The sequence below is a fragment of the Nilaparvata lugens genome, chromosome 3 (genome assembly GCF_014356525.2).
Source record: "Nilaparvata lugens isolate BPH chromosome 3, ASM1435652v1, whole genome shotgun sequence".
Lineage (NCBI taxonomy): Eukaryota > Metazoa > Arthropoda > Insecta > Hemiptera > Delphacidae > Nilaparvata > Nilaparvata lugens.
The window spans coordinates 68,330,126-68,350,780 of record NC_052506.1 but is presented as its reverse complement, the minus strand read 5'-3'; the positions used below and the strand labels follow the sequence as shown (position 1 = coordinate 68,350,780).

The window sequence follows — 20,655 nt, the reverse complement described above, 5'->3', positions numbered from 1 at the left end:
CACATAATCTATTTCATTTTTAAACAATTGATTTGGTGAAATCCAATTCCACTTCTTACCAGCTCGTTTCTTGAAGAATGTATTAACTATTCTTAATCCTTGCTCTTGACAGAAATCCACCAGTCTTTGTCCAGCTTCGTTCCTTGTCCCATAGCCATATTTCCCTACTGTAAGCCTCTCACCCTCTTCCTGCTTTCCCACCTGACTGTTGAAGTCACCAATAATCAAAGTTATATGTTTCCAATTGTTTCTTTCCCTGCTTAGAGCTGCGGTGAGTGAATTGTAAAATGATTCGTGCTCAGCTTCCTCAGCCATTGAAGTAGGAGCATAAACTTGGTAAATATGTAACAGTTTTCAACTTCAGCAATGCTATTCTTTCGGATATACCTTTGAACTCTACGATTTTCGTCTTCAACTCCTTTCTAACAAGGAATCCAACACCTTTATGACCTGGTGTTTCACCAAAATGGTAGAAAATGAATCCACTGCTCCTTTCAATTATTTTTTCGGAGTGTCTCCTTACTTCTGCTATACCAAGGATATCAATGCTAGATTCCTTCAATGCTTCCTCTAGTTCGATGAGTCGATCTTCTGTCTTGAGTGTTCTTACATTGAGTGTGCCTATAATTAAACCTGGGAGGTTTTGGTCTTGATTCCCCTTCATGACCAGTCGTTCTGGGGAATAACATGAAATTGAATAATAAATGTTAAACGTGAACAAACCAATAGTTAACGATTTCATAAACTCTCCAGACCCTTCATTGGGTTGGCTAATATTGCTATTCAAGTAATTACCATACTATGTAATGAAATAACACTCTCCGTGCGAATCAAATAGATTGCATAGTATCGAAATGTATAGTAGTTCAATAAGTACTACTGAAAATGAGTAATAATTCTCAGTATCTATTCACGTTGCGGACAGAAAGCTCTCCAAGAAAGCAATTTTAAAACTTATCAAAACATCTCTTCACCCAAACAAATCAGCAGGGAGCAGTCTCTTAGTACAGTAAAATGAAAAAAAAAATATTTCTCAATATCCAAGCAGGAAAATAAGAGAACCGAATTGATAGCAGAATAATATTCTGGAATTGAAAAGATGTGAACGAGCTGTTCACAGTATGTTGACATGTGCTGTGAGAGTTTGCGACAACTTTGTACTTTTTCGCATTCACTTTCCATCAATACCTTCCATTTCTCAGTTGTTCGAATGCAGCACTAGGCAGCACCAGACAGCACAAGGCATCAGGTCTCCAACCGATAAATCAAGTAATAATATTATTAAATATTTTTGTATTAGAATCTTGGAAAACATTACCTACATCGTACCATAAACGTTCGACGAAAATTGGCGCTAGATCACTTTTATAGTTAGCACAGATGGGAAGAGGGTCTCTCTCGTCTACACTTCCTCCTATCTTATTTTTGTTATTATGTTTGACAGTATCAGATCACAGTATCATGAGTAAGCATCAGATGAAATCTTCATTTCGAATAGTTAATGAGACCCACTCATAATTGATTATCATAATAATAAATATTCCTTTTTGTGTAGTTGAGAAGTTGATATTGTGGTAATTATTCATATTGAATAAAAAAGGTCATATTGAATGATTAAAGCCTTTCTCATTCAATAATAAATATTGAACGTGAAGTTGGAAAATCCCTCCTCTCTTGTGTCTGTTACTATGTTTGACAGTATCAGTCGAATTATTGGATCACAAAACCATGAGTGAGCATCAGATGAAATCTTCATTTCGAATAGTTAATGAGACGCACCCAGAATTGATAACTATAATGATAGATATTGAACGTGAAGTGAGAAAATTATTTTGCTATATGGCATCCACTTGAAAATCCTTGAAATTAATTTACTCCTCTACAACACATGACTGGGTGACAGTTAATTATTAGTGAGAATATTCAGTAATATTCAAGTGGATCGTGTCGTGGTTTGCTTCTTTTAAGTGTTATTCGAATAATCTCAATGTATCATAATATTAATCACAATAATTCTTCACTAATATTCTTTTTGAAAATTCATCTGCAGTAGCAGTAATATTATTTTTCAAGAGAATACAGTTGCTGGAAGCTTGATAATTGGAAGGGTTCCAATCAGAAATTGCTCCTGATCAAAAGAGCTTGGTTCTCCCTTAGTGTAGGTGCCAGTGTCACCGTTACTGACCGACCAAAGTAAAACTCGATTTCACTCGTGTAAAAGTATTCCACGTGTTAATCATTAACTCATGACTTGATCAAATGCTATTCATGTGTGAAATTTCTATCACAAGGATTGCTATAGCAATTATTCTTGTGATTTACTTGCCTCAAAGGAAATTTTGAATTTATAACCTGTTGAAAATTGGACATCTCCTACATTCAGTTCAGAGCGAAAATTCGCGAATGATGCGAATCCAAGAATCAGTCTCTCCAACGAACAAAATTGACATTGAATTGTGTAACATCAACAATCAACATTCCGTTGATCCTTTACAGGTGAATCATTACAAGTGAACATTCGAGTAGAAAGAGCTTGGAAACGGGAAAAAATAATTTCTAAATATTAGTTTCAAGTAACAAGACCAATATTCAAGTATTTCTAAGCGTTTAGAGAGAAGAAAAAAAAACAGAGCATGCTTTCCAGTCTCCGAAATCTAAGATCGTGTTCACGTAGGTGGAATCTGATTGTAAACAATGTTGGAGTGGGAGAGACGGCTACTAGATACCGGTAACCCTCAGCACTGAATAACTGAATAAGAAACAAGCTTTTGTTTCTTCAACGCAGGCTTTTCTCTTAATCCACAGCATGATTTCGAGGCAATGGAACCTGGACGAATTCCCACATCCCCTGAAAGGTTTGACAGTTATGGCAAGTGAAAAACTGAAGGAGCAAACTTAAGAAAATTCAATCAAGTTATAGAAGTGAATATTCTAAGAGCCTATGAGGTTATCTATAAATATTTGGAAATTACATGAAAATTTTGTTCATACAGGGAGCATCTATTCACATCCGATAGTATTCCGCAAGAAATTTGTGTATAATATCGATTTAATACCAAAGTATTGTATAAGTAAAGTATAAGTAAAGTATAATACAAAGTATCAATAGTCCGTAGCCTATATCAGGGACCAATAGACTCTCATTCAGATTGAAAGGAGTTTTCCTACTAATTCCATTTTTCATTTCATTTATTCATAGACAAGAGATACAATGCAGGAAAAAACAGGCATTCGCCCAAAACTGCTTTAAACCTTTAATTGGAATACACAGTCCAGAGGTTATGTAAATGATAACTCAATTCACACACTATTTTGAGTCCAAAAAATGTATGTACTACAATAATTTTGAATTTATCAGATTAATTAATTTCAAACTACAAATCCAAACTAAAATCTTCTTTAACAATCACAAAAATATAAGAAATTTCACTTAATCAGGGTTACTTATGCATTAGGTACTGGGAATTTTTTTTTAATTGATACTCCTCTAGCTGTTGCTGTAACTCTGTAACCGACTAACCAAATAGAACTCGATTCACTTGTGTAGAATGTATTCCACGTGTTTATTTATCATTATTATTATTATTATTATTATTATTATTATTATTATTATCAGTATTATTATTATTATTATTATTATATTATTATTATTATTATTATTATTATTATTATTTAATTTTATTATTATTATTTATTATAGTTTATTCCAAAAAAATCAACAATAGATTTATTAGAAAAACTAACAGAAAATATATTTGAAGCTTTAAATGACAATAAATTTGTCATAACTGTTGCAACAGATTTGACAAAAGCATATGATTTGGTTAATTATGAAATTATGTTACAAAAAATCAATAGAATAGGTATTCGTGGAAAGCTATTCAACTTGTTTGAAAACTATTTTGAAAATAGAAAAATACATGTTAGTATAGGTGAATATATTAGTACCGATTATAATCAATCCTGTGGACTTATTCAAGGCAGCATTTTGTCTCCTGTTCTATTTAATCTGTATGTAAACGATCTAGCTAGTCTCAGTTTCAAAAGTAAGGTGCTACAGTATGCAGATGACAACTGCTATATATAACACACACTGATCTAATAATGGGCATAAGATACATGCAAGAGGATCTCAATTTGGCTAATAAATATTTTTTCAACAACGGTATCAAGATAAATTCTCAGAAAACAAAGGTAATTATATTTAGAAATCCTAGAATTAACGTAGGTTTGTACAATTATAAATTAATTTGCCATAAAGCAGAATGTCTAAGATATAATAATTTGAGAAACACATGCGGGTGCCAGCATTTGGAATTCAGTGAGAATATTAAGCATCTAGGAGTTGTTTTTGATGCAGACATGAAATTCAATTCACATAATAATAGGATGCTGCGAATTATGAAAGCTGCTTTATACAAATGCTCTAGAATTAGCCACTGTTTTCCAATAAATATTAAAAGAATTATCTATTTCTCTATGATTCAAAGTATAATATTCTATGGTATTACAATTCATAGTTTAGCACCAGTGTATTTGAGACAGCCGTTGTATGATGTAGTTAGAAGAGTAGCAAATACATTATTTAATGGAGTCGAGCTTGGAATATTGGGTATTATGACACCAGAATCTCTCGCCAAATTCACTGATTTGTCCAGACATTATTTTGAAGATGAATTAAGGGAAATAAACGAAATAAGTTATGGTTTGAGAAATAGGCTATTTAGAGCACAGCGTTATAATAATAATTATGGTAAGAACCTATTAAAATACAGAATCCCTTACCTGTTGAACGATTTGCCACCAGAATTGAAAAATTTACAAAGAAATGAAATAAAAACTAAACTTAAGAATTATTTTATAGGAATTGTTTGAATGGAAAGATATGTTGAAAATTATTCTAATAGGTTAGTTAGTAGATAGGTTAGTTTGCACATAGTAGACAATAATAAACGGCACTGTACAATGGGAAATGGAAAAGAAAAAACTATGGATGAATAAATAAAAAAGAATAATTTTAATATTGTAAACAAAAAAGTGCTTTAGAAGCAGTTGAAAATGATTAAGAGAGTGTATATTACAGTTTGTAGTATAATAAATGTTTTTTTTGGAGGATAGGTTATGTTTTTGTATTCTATGACTGTGTGTGTGATGTAATGTTGTTGATGCGCATGTTGGTTCAGCTAGTCAGCTGTTCACATTCACCTAAATGCAAGAGACAATAATGTCTGCAAGGTTGATCACCGATTTAGTAGAATATAGAGTGACTAGTGTTGTGATTCAAGTGGTAGAAATTAGAACTTTAATATCAAATCCCAGATAGAAACTATAATAGATTTTCAATTTAGTTTATTGAACACTTTACAAAAATTTTCATTTGTAGTATTTATAGAATGTATAACTATTATGATGTAGTATGAAATTTGAATACTCCTCAATTAGCTCTAAGCTAGAGGAGCAACAAAACACTGTATGTATATGATACTATGTAACTTTAAATGAAAATTGAAATTATTATTATTATTATTATTATTATTATTATTATTATTATTATTATTATTATTATTATTATTATTATTATTGTTCGTTCACTCAAGATTTGTTTAATTGCTATTTATGTATCAGATTTCCATCACGAGAAATCAGTAAAGCAATTGATTTGATCTACTTTGCACTGAGAAAATATTAAATGTGTAACCTGTTTGAAATTTATAAACTGAGCATTTTGTGAAAAAGAGGACCTAGGAGACATATACAAGCTTAACTCAGATTTTGTATTCCCATTCAAATTCGGGAGTGGAGTATTCCAAGGTGACCATATTCTGCCACTACCGATCATTCTAATGATGTGTTGTTCTTTGGCCGTTTTTGCAGTACAGGTGATGCATCTCCGTCTCTCAAGAATTTTTAGTTGTGGCACCTGGGGAATGTCATTTCTTATGCATTGCGGCAGCCAACGTGTCATACTTATTAAGAGAGTAGACTAGGCGCATATTGAGATACAAGACGCGACGTGATGCGACATGAGTGAGTGCCACCACTCTAGTGAGGTTCACGTTGTAATGGCAGTAGATAATTGATTAGCATTAATGTTGCTACCCTTCTTTGTCATTCGACAAAGCAAATAGCTATATCCTAGAAATGTAATAAGCCTAATTAACGAAACATTCAATCTCAATTATATCATTTATTATTTAATCATTGAAAAATATTTTTGTTCTGAACAGATAAAATTTTATTTATTGTTTCAAACAATAATGTGTGAGACAAATCTTACAATAGATTGAATTGTAGAAAATGTAATCATGAGACCAGTAAATGAATAGTATTGTCCATTGAAACATTAAAATAAACGAATTAGTAGGCTACTGTTGTAGGAAAACACAATAATTCATTGAAACTGGACTCTGAAATTCAACTTATAAAGCTCAAGCACCAAGTTGTGTAGTATTAATAATTGATAAGATGAGTTTACTGGATCGCATAGAGACAGCCTGCAATGCTGTCAAATGCTTTTCTGATCAGGTAGCACGAGTATGATTCATATTAAAGATTTTGTCGTGGAATTCATGAGGCAATGTGTGCAAAGTAATGCAAGGATGAATAATGTTGATAGTAAATAATTATTAAGAATTCAATAGAATCGATATGTTTGTTACACAGTGGAATGAATTATTGATAGAAGCTACAAGGTCTCGGATTCATGTTGAATTTCCATATGGTAACACGTTGGCAAGATCGTACGTGGTCTTGTGTTTGGTCGCTTATTATTTTAGTGTAGATTTCCATATCTACTAATGATGAGGTTCCTTGATCAGTGATGCGGCATATCTTAAAGCAGGAAGGGCTGCGTTAACCAGCTGTGGGGCTAATGGGCATTTGGTTACAGTTAAAAGGGAATACAAACTGAGAGCATGGTACACCAAATCATTAGTGTAGAATACACTGGCAGGGTCTCACACTGACGCCTCAGGCATCTCTAGTGAGATTCAATTCAATCTGCCAGCATTCCTCATGAATGTTTCCTATTCAACCAATGCTGACAGTTCTGAGTAAGTATTACTTACCCTCTTTCCACATGCAGCCTGTCTGAGCAAATCAAGCAATTACAACGGCGGCATGCAAAGCAAAGCCTCTCATTCATTTAGCACTGTTTGCTGGCTCAATATTCTGCCTAATCACGTCACAAGATATCTTAGTTATTTTTTCACACATATAAATCTAAGTTAAACGAATGTTACCCATTTAACCTACCAATGAACAAATGTCTCAGTTGAACAAATATGTTACAATGTTACAATGTAACCTACGGTACCGATTTAATATTGCCTTAAGGCTGTTCAAAAGCTAAAAGTTTAAATTTTTGGAACAGAACATTTAAAATTCGGTAAGAGATAAATCCATGAGATTTAGAGGATAAATAACTTAGTTATTGTTGGTAATTTTTGGTAAATTGAATAACTTTATCAAAAACTGATATTTTCAGAAAATTTTTGTTTTGTTCAATCAACAATACCAAGAAGAATTCATCCTCTAAATATCATGGATTTATCTTTTAGCGAGTTTGAAATGTTCTGTCCCAAAAATCTAAACTTTAGGCGCCCATATCTCAAAAAGTAATGATCGAAAAAATGTTTTCCTGAGAAAACTTTTCAATTCCGATAGGTTGATGAAACAAATCGAAAAACTTTGAAAAATATCACCAGTAGAGAGTTTATTTTTAGCCTTTGCACAGCTTTAAACCTCAACAATATTGCTCTGATGTATTGTATTTGGACTTGACTAAATTCAACTTTGAACAGTAAAATTGGTCAACAAAATAATGATAGTACGAAATATGATAGTGTATATGTACTGCGAAATTCTGTACAATTTTCTGTGAAATTCAAGACGCCTCTGACCAACGCCTCTCCTGCCAAAAACTTTCCTTTGCACTACACATTTCAGCAACTTGTATTTTATTTCATTCCTCATGATGAGTCCTGGTTACTCCAATTTTAGTTCTTTTAATCGTGTATATCAAGAATGTATTATCAAGGAGTAAATTGGAATCATTCATCATTTATTTGGTCATCAATTGACAGTAATTTGTGACTTACATTTTGGTGGAAAGAAGTGAAGAAGTTACTTTCCAGAACTAATCATGAACAATACGCCTTTTGAAAAGGGGTTTGTGGGGTTTGTAAAGGGCCATGTGATGTATATCTAGTTAATCTTATGTTGGTGGCTTTCAAGTTTTGATGACAAATAGCGATAAAACTATTGAATTATATCATCATAAAAATATACAGTATCTCATTATCCTTCGGACTCAAAACGCTGTTATTTTATTCTTTTTCGCGTAATGTCATTTTTTCGTGTATTTATAATGTTTCTCACTATTTCAACTATTTTCAACGTCACTATAGTCTAATTTTTGAATATTAGTTATTAAAACCAGTACTCACTTGTGGAGCGCTTTCACTGTAACATCATAAATTAGACTGTAGTGTCGTTGGAAATAGTTCAAAAACGGATTACTACTTACAGTTTGTCATGGAAAAAGAAATAGATGAGTTTTTATTCTATTATATATTTTTAATGCTGGATTAACAATTGGATTTAGTTACTCCGTTCTCTAGTCTAACAATATTCACGTCTGACCTGTCCACTATACACGTATACACTATTCATTATTAAAGTGTTTATTGATTTTGCATCTTTGAATTAATATTTTCGATTCTATCCATCTTCACTTGTTCGCACTAGGTAGGTACCTTTAAAATGTCCAACTTCAAATCAATATTCTCAATCTTGAAGAAATTCGAGATTAATTTTTTGTACAAGACAAAGATTCTTCTATTGTTCCTCCTCCCTGACGATTGAATTTGATTATTTATGCCGTTTCAAACGAGATACAGTATAAGCCTAATGTAGCAGAACTCTTCATCGAAAAGTCAGTGGCGGAATTTATTTTGCTTCTGTTTTGTTTGCAGTGTGGATAAAGGCTTTAATGCCAAAATACAGATCAGCTCTTCGAAATAGAGTGTCAACATAATATATATCAGAATATTTACACTGATCTTCGACGGAATAATTATTTCAGAGTACATAACTGTGTCGAAAGGTGCATTGTAATTGAACACAGTTGGAGTTGGATTATATCCTTATCAGAGCATTAATTCATTAATGAAATTAGAGCTCTCATTTCAGTAATCCCATTCAATAGTCTCTGAGAGACCGAACTGTGAGAGGAGAAGTGTCAACATCAAGCACTAAGGTGTAATACTGAACCATCCCAACGCTGAAATTTGGTGTTTCAATATAGAGTAATATGAGTTAGTCAGCTTCAGAACACTCTACCTTTGCAATATTCAACCCTTCAACCACTTAACAGTGATAACGAGAATACCAGAACAAGTTTGTTTACAATCGATAGATGCTGAGTTTGCTCTTAGTGAATGTTCCAATTTTGTTTGATTTATCTATCAATTGTTATAACGTCGAACCCAGCATTCTCAGATCAAATTGAAATTCCCAAAAGCAATGGATATGAGATGGAACCTTGTTGACATAACCACGTGTGTTGAATCGCATATTTTTGCAAATAGAATGTGATGAAAATTTCTCAATCTGAACGTGATGTGAGATTAGCTAGTTAATGTCTGAGAAGCGATTGCAATATTTTGTGAATCGATTCAATGTATTATGAACACGATAGTGCCCAGGTTTAAGTAGATCAATACGAGCTCGACGTTTATCATTCGAATAATTTCCAAATACGAACTTAATCATAGAAGAGCTGAGGGAATGATAAATTGAGATTGGAATCCGAGATTCGAAGTTGTTATAATATCAGTTTCGTCCACATCAGTTGAATAATCTTTTAGATTCATAATACATTTTGCACGAAGAAGCAGAAAAGAAAGCGTGAGCATAAGAGATCACCATGATTCAAAATGACGTGTCTGCATCATTCAGGATGGAGGATGGAGTAAATCGAATTTAATAAGAAATAGGCATTCAAGTCAACGGAAATTGGCAATCAAAAGGAGAGATTATCTCTCCATTGGAGGAATTGCATTTTTATAATAATGAATGTGAGGTTGGTATTAGAGTAAGGAAAGAATAAGGCATATAATCCTTATATAATGATATGGGAGGTTCCAGTTATTGATTTATTAATTTACTCCTTTATTTATTCAGCAAGAAGAAACTGGGAGCTTAAAATATCAGTACGGTTTCATGTTACAATATGATAAGTCTTTGGATTGCGGGCTACCCAGAGCAATCCATCAGTGACTTTCTTGTGGTGTGTTTGAATCTTTAAAGCCTTACTATCCATACTAATATCTATATCCTTACTATCTAGCCTTACCAATAGCCTAATATCCCTACTACTAGTCTTACTATCCATAATACTTGACTTACTTGACTTAATTCCTGTAACTCCAGTTGGAGCATAGGGCATCCACGAATAGCCGCCATCCCTCTCTATTATCTGCCATCCTTCTCACCTCTCGTCATGTCTTTCCCACCTTGCCAAGCTCTTTCTCCACTGTTCGCCTCCATGAAATCCTTGGCCTTCCTTTTTTTCTTCTCCCCTGAGGATTCCACTGCAAAGCATTCTTTTCTATTGCTCCATCTCTTTTCCTCAAAGTATGGCCTATCCAGTATCCACCTCCATTTCCTCTTCCTGATCTCAATGTCTATGGGCATCTGTCCTGTATTGTGCCAGAGCTCTTCATCTGAAATCATATCTGGCCACCACACGCACTCAATCTTTCGCAGACACCGATTAATAAAGACTTGGAGTCTTTTACGGATTTCAGCTGTTTCCTTCCATGTCTCGCAACCGTAGAGGAGGACAGACTTCACATTTGAATTGAAAATTCGTAGCTTCGTCTGTTTCGAGATTTTATTGTTCCTCCATACTGTATACAGCTGTGAAAAGACCCCATTTGCTTTTCTAATGCGAGTTTTGACATCATCCTCGGCACCTCCCTCAGGATTTACCATGCTGCCCAAATAAACAAATGAGTCCACCCTCTCCATTCTCCTCCCATTTATTTCAAAACTTTCCCCTCCATGAGCATTGACCACCATCTCCTTCGTTTTTGCCTCATTAATCTTGCCTACATTTTTAGCAACCTCACTCAGTGCCAGCAGCTTTTCTCTCATTTCACTGTGTCTTTGTGCCAGAAGACAAAGGTCATCTGCAAAATCCAAGTCTTCAAGTCTGTTTTGCATCCCCCATTGAATACCTCTTTTTCTTCTGTTTTCAGTGATGTTTTCATAACCATGTCTAGCACAGTAACAAAGAGGATAGGTGACAGAATGCAGCCCTGCTTTACACCAGATGTTACATCAATTGGGTTTGATAACTCCATACTACTATGCAATATTATCAATGCTCACCGATTACTTGAAAAAACCTATTCGACTTTCATATTGATAGTCCAGTCACGAGGTATTGAAAAAGGGTCTATGGGGAATTGATTTCGACTAAATTTTTCGTGCAATTATTTTCGAATATTGAACATTTAAAATACAGAACGTTTACTTTTTATCCAAGGAGCTTTCCACGGGATTTCCCAATAACTTGGAATTTTCGGTTTCTTCTCTAGTTTTCTGCGATCTCTAACAAATAGAACAATCGAAGAGAAAAGCAATACTAGCCTCCTCTCTAGATAATGAATTTCAAATAAAATCAAATAATTCGGAGCTCTCTATTTTCATCGGATGCTGAGTAACAATTTTTTAAAAGCGATTTGAATTTCGGAAGATTCGAAATTTGCTTCTTCATCTGTCATCCACGGTCTACTTCTGATCTGTCTGCTCCTGTCCTTGAGATAGCCCTGTTCTAGCAACTCTTTTCATATTTTTTAAAACTCAATTTTGTGCCCATCTATTTCTAAGCCGCCCAACATCTCTCCTTCCTTTTGGTGCTTATTGTAGAGCTTGGACAGGGAACCTACTGCTTGGCATTCTTTCAAGGTGTTCCTTCCTTCTAACTCCATACCTAGATATCAAACAATATTTGTAATAGAAATGGAAAACATAAGTAAATGAAACGTAATCTACTTTTTGGTAGTGGATGATTCAAAATTAAGGGAGAGAACATTTTTGGGCTGTGCATGTTGGTCCTTCCTCAATCATTCTAATTAATTGTGTTTTGTATATCATTGAATAAATAAATGAATTCAGTGGCTCCACTCTCAGTCCATTTCGAATGTCTTCATTTCCCAAGAGATCCAGTCCTGTACATCCCTTAACCCTCCTAAGGAAGCGCATCTCTGCCGCTTGGTGCCTGCTTGCTTCCATCTTACAAGGAACCCACGATTCACTTCCATGTACAGTATGTCAAAACAGGGATAGCCATGGTCTAGTAGACTTTTTATTTGGTTTTTCTTCTGACTTTGTTTTTAGGTTCCTATCAATTGTACCACAAATAGACTGAAATTTATTGATTTTCTTGAACGTATCCAAGTCTTTTTCATAGATTACCATGCAGCCCAAGTAAGTGAAAGCAGAAAATTGTTCCAAGACAACAATCTTTGCTCGAACCGGCCATTTTCCTTTAAAACCCATAACCTTTGTTTCTGCGACTGAAATTCGAAGATCATAATTTTTACATATTTTTGAGAGCTGGTAGATGTAGTACTGCAGGCTGTCTTCTCTTTCCTGAATGAAAATATGGTCATCTGTAAATAAAAGTGTTTTTATAGAACACTTACGTCCAATGATCATTCCTGCATCCACCTTTAAAACTCTATCTATTTATAAATTATACAGTTTTGGGGAGAGGCTGCATCCTTATCTCAGTCCTTTGTTTATCATAATTCCATTTGAAAGCGATTTTGGTGTTTGAGTAACAATAATTGATGATGAGAGATATCCGCTTCTTATAACTCACTTTCTTTTGAACTGTGAACACATTATCGATGCATGATCTTTCAATTCTAAAACCATATTGCACCTCAGATGTTGAGCTTTGACTATAATTTCCAATCTATGATTGATTAGGTATTCTACTGTGAAGTCTGTAGCCAGTATTCAAAACACTTTTCCCTCACTATTTGGTTTTATCGTCTTTTTGAGAATAGACATTACAACTGCAATATTCAAACTTTTGGGTATAGCACGCATCATCCAATACATATTTTAAAAATTGGTATGTCTTGGATTATAAAATACTCCTCCACACTTTAACAATTCAGCATTATTGATACCCTCAAAAACCGTGGCCTTTCATTTGTAAACTCTTTCAATGCCTTTGCAATCCATCCAGCGTCAATAAATCTATTCCATCGTTAACCAGTTTTTCGACCACCTCCTCATCCTGATCTTTTTGCTGAATGAGAATCGAAATTTAGAGGAAATTCCGTTTTTGATCAACTATAACTTCTGATTTCCACTATTTTAATTAATTATTCACAATCTCTCTGGGCGTGATTTCTTGCTCTTCAACGTGAGATCATTCGAGACCGTTCTATCCATAATAGATTTCCAGGTATATCCGATGACCTACTGTCTTGCATTTGACCAGTTGGTTTCCATGCATGAAATCACATGTTGGTAGTACGGTACTATATTACCGATGAATATCTATATATCACATGAACTGAACAATTATGCTGAAAGATTATAAAGAATTGATAAAGTATGGATTATTATACATAATTTTGGAGGTTTTGAAACGAGCTCATAGCAATTTTGAATTATGAATGTAGATTCAACAAGTGATATAATCGACTAATAACGAAAATTTCTCTCAATTTAGTTTTTTCCGAAAATTTCACTTGATTTTGAAAAACTGCAACTCAGCACTCAATGAAGTCCGATAGCTCAGAACTATTTTATTTTATTCGAAAAAAAATGTGGGAGTGATTTTTTCCGTCCACCGACCCATTCGGCGAAAATCGTAGAAAACTTCAAAAGAAACCGGAAATCCGTAGCGTTTGGGGCACTCAAAGCTCCAGGGCTAGAAAGTTGACTTATTGTACTTGGGTTGTCCAATACTCACTGCACCAAAAAATCAGCTTGTTCGGAGTTTTCCAGGAAGAAACCTGGTGACTGGACTATAAGTAGTCTACGCTTATTACACGTATTTTATACAACCGAATTTTTTATATAAGGCTTCATAGGTTGTCAATCTCAAGAAGATGTGAGAAGTTTGATCAGTCAGTCTTGTATCGACAAGATAGTCAAGCAAATTAAATCGGATAATGTTATTATTCTTCAATTTCCATCAACCTATTCTCTAAGCCTATTCGATGTCAGAGAATCAAATGAGCATAATATTATTATGCTAAATACAACAATTCTTTGTTGCAAATCGTTTTTTATGAGCTTGAGAGCAATTACAACTAATGGAATCAAACCTGTGTCATTCGTATTCTGGAAGGATTTATTAAGGAGAGTATTATCTGATTTTGAGCAGATATAAGTAAGAACTCAATCCTCTCAATCTTGGAGAAATGAAGAAGAAAATAGATGATGAATTATGTGTTTGATGGATATTGACAGCATGGACGTGAACTGACCAAACTTCAGAGAGCAGAGTCTGCAACTTGTATTTATGCTGGAGTGCTTGGAAGGAAGTACAAAGAATTGTGATGAGGAGAGTCGTAAATAGCGAACAAGTATACTTGTATTATTTAGTGAAAGTATATTATTTATTCCACTCTGCACACAAGTCTGACCGTCCTCGAAGTTAGTAAATCAAACTGAGCTCATCAATATATCATAAATTTAAGTTCAATCTTAAGTTTTCAGCTCAGAAGAGATGTATTCGATTTTTTTTCAATCAAATTAATGAATTTCATCTCAAATGATTTTTTGACATATATGGTAGGAGGTCTCTGTGGAGTTTTTCAGGAGAACATTTGAGTAGTTTGTTCTACAACCATAATCATGGTACCAGTTTAAAAAGAACTTATCAACTATTTTATACTTGATCTTATTCTGTTTGGAAAAACCAGCTTTAAATATTGAATGACCAAGTAGATTTGACCTTCAAGACCTATAAAAATGATGCATCAATAAAAAACTGGGGTGTGGTACACCACAACTTATTTCTTATCGTAATTCCTATAAATTTTGATAATTTTCTGAAAATCTTTCATCTGTTATATTTCGATGGCCTGATATACCACAAGTGACAAAAACATTCTTGTATAAGGTTTCACTTCAATTTTCTCTGATCATTGCACTTTTATGCACTGAATTTTTTTTTAATTCGTCTACCATCTACATTTATTTTATCTAAATTTCTTTAAAGTAGAAGTTGGATAATTTTATTCAGTACTAATGCAAAAGAGATGGGATCATAGGTTTTTTCACAATAGTTCAAATGTTTTTGAATATTATTATTATTATACACTCGTGCATATTCATATTCATATTTCATACAAGAACTACTGAAATATGTAGAAAATCGATACTGAAATAACTTTGAATATACAGATATTATAGTTTTTTTCTCGTAGAGAAATTGAGTAGATGTCGAATCTGAATAATTCAGTTGATTTTGATTAATTTTGTCAGGTGGAACATAGAGATAAAACTTAGATTAATTGCAATAATTCCACTTCTGAATGAGCAGTAGTCAGTGCCAATGGGGTGGATTCATCAGAGTAATGCAAATTGATTAATATCTCAATATCGCGGAATATCTCAATACTTTGTTCTAAAGGAGGAAGAAAACAAATGAAATTATTTAGGGCGTGGTACACCTCAGTGTTATATTTGAAGGTTAATCTGGGATTATAATTTTTAAGATTTCCGAGAATATATTATTAAAAACAAGGCTTCCAAATAAATTCTTTCTCGTCGAAGAATATAGAACTCTTTTCAAGATTCGCATAATTCATGGTTTTACCTTGAAATTATTACTAATAAATCGTTCTTTCCTCATTATAAACGTTTTCAAATTATTCTTAAAAGTCTGAGCATGCTAGCAAAGCATAGCTTTACGAACAGAGCATAGCCAACAAACCCCTTTCCACATTTCCAAGTATTGAGAGGAGAATCTCATTAATTTTCACCCTCACTTTCCAAAACAAGACTCCGACAATTCGAGATGATCAGCAGGATGTCCTTTGTTCTCCAATACACCCCGCGAAATCATTCACAGAAAAGTTGGTTTTCTGATTGAAAAACTTAGGTTCGAACTGAAGATGAGAAGACTATTATCATTGGCTCCCAGAAATTGAAAAAAGTTCTTCAAAATTAGTATTCCTAATTCTCCGAATCCACCAGAGTTTAAGCTCTCATTGGTCTGTCTCAGTGGACTTTCAGAATAGAATAAGTCATATTCTGGTCGTCAAGCTTTCTTGTACGAAATCAAAGAATACAATCTGATTGGAAAAATTGATTTTTTCTGGTAAAATTAAAATTCTGCTTCTGTTTTTAAAACTACCGTAGTCTATAACAATATCTTATTAGAAAATCTACAAGAACATGATAAATTTCAACATACTCAATCTACTTTGTTATGAGATCTTGAAAGATCTTAATCATCATATCGTATACTGTCAATACAATTTTAGTTCTGTCTGCTAAGCAAATATTTTCATAGGCCTCAAACTTTTCATTAGGCTAGATTCGCTAGATGAACAAAAAGGAAATCCCAGATATCACGTTTAACATTGAAACTTTCCAAATGATTCAACAATATGGGATGGATGGCCTTGAAATGTACATAGGAGTTAAATCCATTTAGTTTTCGTAATCAATAATAAACTAATCATTCTCCTATTCAACTACAATATTCTGATAGCCGGAATTGAAATGCAATAAGTCATTTGGAACGTTTGATGCTGTCTTACATGAACTCTCATAATCATTTTTTTTACTTTCCTTGCCCTATTACCATAGGTAAGGAAAGTATTGCTTTCCGAAAAAAATTAAGGTACCCCAATTTCTAAATTTCTATACGTTTCAAGGTCCCCTGAGTCCAAAAAAGTGGTTTTTGGGTATTGAACTGTATGTGTGTGTGTGCGTGTGTGTGTGTGTGTGTGTGTGTGTGTGTATGAGTGTATGTGCGTCTGTGTACACAATATCTCATCTCCCGATTAACGGAATGACTTTAAATTTGGAACTTAAGGTCCTCACAATATAAGGATCCGACACGAACAATTTCGTTCAAATGCAATTCAAGATGGCGGCTAAAAGGGAGAAAATGTTGTCAAAAACAGGGTTTTCGAGGTTTTCTCGAAAACGGCTCTAACGATTTTGATTAAATTTATACATAGAATGGTCATTGATAAGCTCTATCAACTGCCACAAGTCCCATATCTGTAAAAATTTCAGGACCTCCGCCCCATCTATGCAAAGTTTGATTTTAGATTCCCAATTATCAGGCTTCAGATACAGTTAAAACAAAAAATTCCAAGTGGAAAAGATTGTGCATGAAAATCTCTACAATAATTAATGTTCAGTAACATTTTCACCTTAAATTGAAAATAAGATCGATGTTCGAGAAAATAAGATTGTTAAATTTAAAACTGTTGGTAACTGTTGATTCTATTAAATCATTCACTACGAAGAGATAGCAGACCTCGTGTGTCTCCAGCGTTATTGACCTTTCACCAGCTGTCCCATATCTTTGAATAGTAGACTTGAGATGCGCGAGAACACTAACGTCAGGTGATCAATTTTCATAACGGCAAGGAAAGTTGTGTGAGTGCGCCACACCAGATTTTTTCATTTCACATACATTACACTTTTCGAATCTACAATGATCACACGTGGTAATCATCATACAAACTGTTACTCCAAATATGCTTCGTGCTTCTTTATTCTCTGCTGAAGTCGGACTAAATAATTTTCACAACTTAAAGTAGGCTTTAACAATCATAACGATCGATCTATTATTTTCAGTGTTTTATTAAAATAGTGAGATGATGATTGTGGAATCATGAAAAGAGAGAGCCAACAAGTCAAACATTATTGGAAATTGAGGAGAGCTGTCATGTGTCAAATTGAAGATATCATTCAGGAGGATGGCATCTTGGATAGAGTTTAACACTGAATAGTTTGTAAACTGGAAAAGAAAATATCCTATGATATTAAGCGAGCAATTTCTATATATATTTTTATATTTGGTAATTTATATTTATGGTTATTCATGTCCAACGGATCTCGAAAACGGCTCTATCGATTTTCACGAAATTTGGAGAATAGTTGACCGAGCGAAGTGAGGTCTAAGATTCAAGTCGACGGTTTGGCATTTCTCTAAATGTTCTAATGTTTGAATGTTTAAATGTTCATATGTTTATATGTTGCGCATTTACGGCGAAACGCGGTAATAGATTTCCATGAAATTTGACAGGTATGTTCCTTTTTAACTTGCGCGTCGACGTATATACAAGGTTGTTGGAAATTTTTCATTTCAAGGATGATATAAAAGGAAAAAGGAGCCTGCTTCATACGCCAATATTAGAGTAAAAATCTGATGTGGCGCACTCACACAACTTTCCTTACCGTTATGAAAATTTATCACCTGACGCTAGTGTTCCCGCGCATCTCAAGACTACTATTTAAAGATCCAAGCCAGCTGGTGACAGAACAATAAGGCTGGAAACACACGACGTTTGCTATCTCTTCATGGTGAATGATTTAATAGAATCAACAGTTGCCAACAGTTTGTAATTGAAATAATAACATTTTCTCGAATTTCGAGCTTATTTTCAATTTTATGTGACAATGTTACTGAACATTAATTGAAGAGATTTTCATGCTCAATCTTTTTCACTTGGAATTTTTTGTTTAAATTGTATCTGGAGCCTGATAATTGGGAATCTAAAATCAAACTTTGCATAGATGGGGCGAAGCTCCTGAAATTTTTACATATATGGGACTTGTGGCAGTTGATAGAGCTTATTAATGACTATTTTAGGTATAAATTTGATCAAAATCGTTGTAGCCGTTTTCGAGGAAATCGCGAAAACCCCTGTTTTGGACAACATTTTCGCCATTTTAGCCGCCATCTTGAATTGCATTTGATCGAAATTGTGTGTATATGAGTGTATGTGCGTCTGTGTACACGATATCTCATCTCTCAATTAACGGAATGACTTGAAATTTGGAACGTAAGGTCCTTACAATATAAGGATCCGACACGAACAATTTCGATCTAATGCAATCCAAGATGGCGGATAAAATGCCGAAAATGTTGTCAAAAACAGGGTTTTTCGCGATTTCCTCGAAAACGGCTACAACGATTTCGATCAAATTTATACCTAAGATAATCATCAATAAGCTCTATCAACTGCCACAAGTCCCATATCTGTAAAAATTTCAGTTCAAATTTCAGAATTATGTTCAGCTGTTAAACTATGTGCAATCAGTCCGCTTATCTCAGGAGAAATAATATTATCTAGAAATTTTAATTGACTTGATCAAAATAATCTGATTTGTTGGCATGGCATGGTATATCATTTCAAACTAGAGTATATCATATTTTTCAAAGTTAATCATTATTTTACAGTTTTAAGTGATTAGTGAGTGTTATTTTGTTATTCAATTTTGTTTGTAGACAATCTGAATTAGAATTGTTCTGTTTTCAAATGTTTGGACTGAAGATTAGACCTGAATTCAAGTGTATGGAGCATAACCCACTTTTTGGGCTATTCATAGTGTATAAATTAAAATTCGGGGAAGAAACAGTTTTGGGCTGTGCCTGTTTAGTCCTTCCCCGATCATTTTAAATAATGATTGTGTTCTGTTTATCAATAAATAAATAACGAGCGAAGCTCGGTGCCCCGATATTGATTACCAATGGAATAGGGAGGTGAAAGGGCTGTGATTGTGAACAATCACATGATATTTTGTTTGAATATTGGTAAGGGAAATTTTAAAAATGGAGTCTAGTTACAAAACTCCATTCCAATTTTGGCCAGGGTAGCCTAGAAACTAACCCCACCACCTAATCGCGGGTTCGAGTTCCGCCGGTAGGCATGGACGTTTGATCATTTCATCATCAACCTCTGACTTTTCATTACCCACGCACAATTCAAAATCTCATGTAGACATCATCCGCAATTGAAAACTTCTCTTGATAACTCGATGATTCAGAAACTCTTCTAACTTCTTAGAATATAAGAAGGGTTTAACCTGTATATAAGAATATAAGAAGAACATAATAAGGGTTTAAACTGTTGTCTCCATGTGTGTATGCAAATAAATAAATAAAAGTGTTCTATTCTCAATAAGACATATTAGTTTATAAAAGTATAATATTACCAACTGGCTAATCTTTAAATGCTGAAATTTAGTTTCATCTGAACCGATTTTCAAATTCTAATGCTGGATCCTAAACTAGATATTTTAACCTTTAAAAATTGCACTAAGAACAGTCAAGTGTTATTATACTTATTTTATAATAATAATACAAGTGTTATTAACTGATATTTACTATTCAGTTCGGAAGAGCTCATACAGGTGTGAGGAGAAACAGTTGACTTGTCATTAAATTTCTTTTCACCTGTATATTAGATACATTAATCAAAAATCCATTTCATATCATTAAAATAAACTGTCAAGGTCAGAATTCCCTTGGATAATTAATTTTGAGCCTACTCGAGTGTAGATTGAGGTTGATCATGGACAGGACTCTTTAGCTATAGTTCCAATTTCTCATTGCTGAATGATGCCCACATATATAAGCTT

General features: G+C 33.8%; 2 protein-coding genes across 2 annotated transcripts in view; one reads left to right on the top strand and one right to left on the bottom strand.

Moving 5' to 3' along the window:
- The window catches only part of LOC111043708 (cholecystokinin receptor type A-like), a 221,049-nt gene that overhangs the window by 153,508 nt on the left and 46,886 nt on the right, over positions 1-20,655 (top strand). The gene's annotated exons all lie outside the window — the stretch shown is intronic.
- The window catches only part of LOC111043712 (luciferin sulfotransferase), an 82,759-nt gene that overhangs the window by 61,142 nt on the left and 962 nt on the right, over positions 1-20,655 (bottom strand). The window lies entirely within an intron of this gene.